The sequence below is a fragment of the Myotis davidii genome, unplaced genomic scaffold (genome assembly GCF_000327345.1).
Source record: "Myotis davidii unplaced genomic scaffold, ASM32734v1 scaffold937, whole genome shotgun sequence".
In the NCBI taxonomy this organism is placed as follows: domain Eukaryota; kingdom Metazoa; phylum Chordata; class Mammalia; order Chiroptera; family Vespertilionidae; genus Myotis; species Myotis davidii.
The window spans coordinates 949,816-950,296 of record NW_006288252.1 but is presented as its reverse complement, the minus strand read 5'-3'; the positions used below and the strand labels follow the sequence as shown (position 1 = coordinate 950,296).

At 70.1% G+C, this 481-nt stretch overlaps 1 protein-coding gene across 1 annotated transcript in view; it reads right to left on the bottom strand.

Annotated features, from left to right (window-relative positions):
• Positions 1–481, bottom strand: part of CPZ (carboxypeptidase Z) — a 22,715-nt gene that overhangs the window by 2,089 nt on the left and 20,145 nt on the right. The window lies entirely within an intron of this gene.

Here is a 481-nt window from a genome sequence, read left to right as displayed (position 1 = left end):
TGGCTGCCCCGGCCCACACAGAGGTCCTCCAGCTGGGCTCAGGCCCCTTCCCGCCTCCCGCCCGGGGACTTTGCGAGTTTCTACTCTTCCTCCTCCTCCTCCTCCTCCTCCTCCTCCTCTTCCTCCTCCTCATGGACCAGGAAGCAGGCTGACCAGGGCCCTCAGCTGTGAATGGGGCTGGACAGAGCCGCCAGCTGTGCCGGGCCCCGGCAGAGGCTGAGCTCATGGCCAGGGGGAGGTGTTCCCAGGGGAACGGTGCTAAAACCCCCTCTGGTCGCAGAGGGTCAGCATCCCCCCAAACACCTGTGGAGTAGTGAGCTCCCCGTCACGGGGTGGGCCAGGGTCCGCACCTCAGCCCCCACCTGCCCCTCCCCCACATCACCGGCCTCCCTCCCTGGAACCCGGTGTGGCTGGGCCAGGGTCTGCACCAGGGCCCTCCCCCGGCCCCACCTGCCCCTCCCCCACCCTCCCCGGCCTCCCC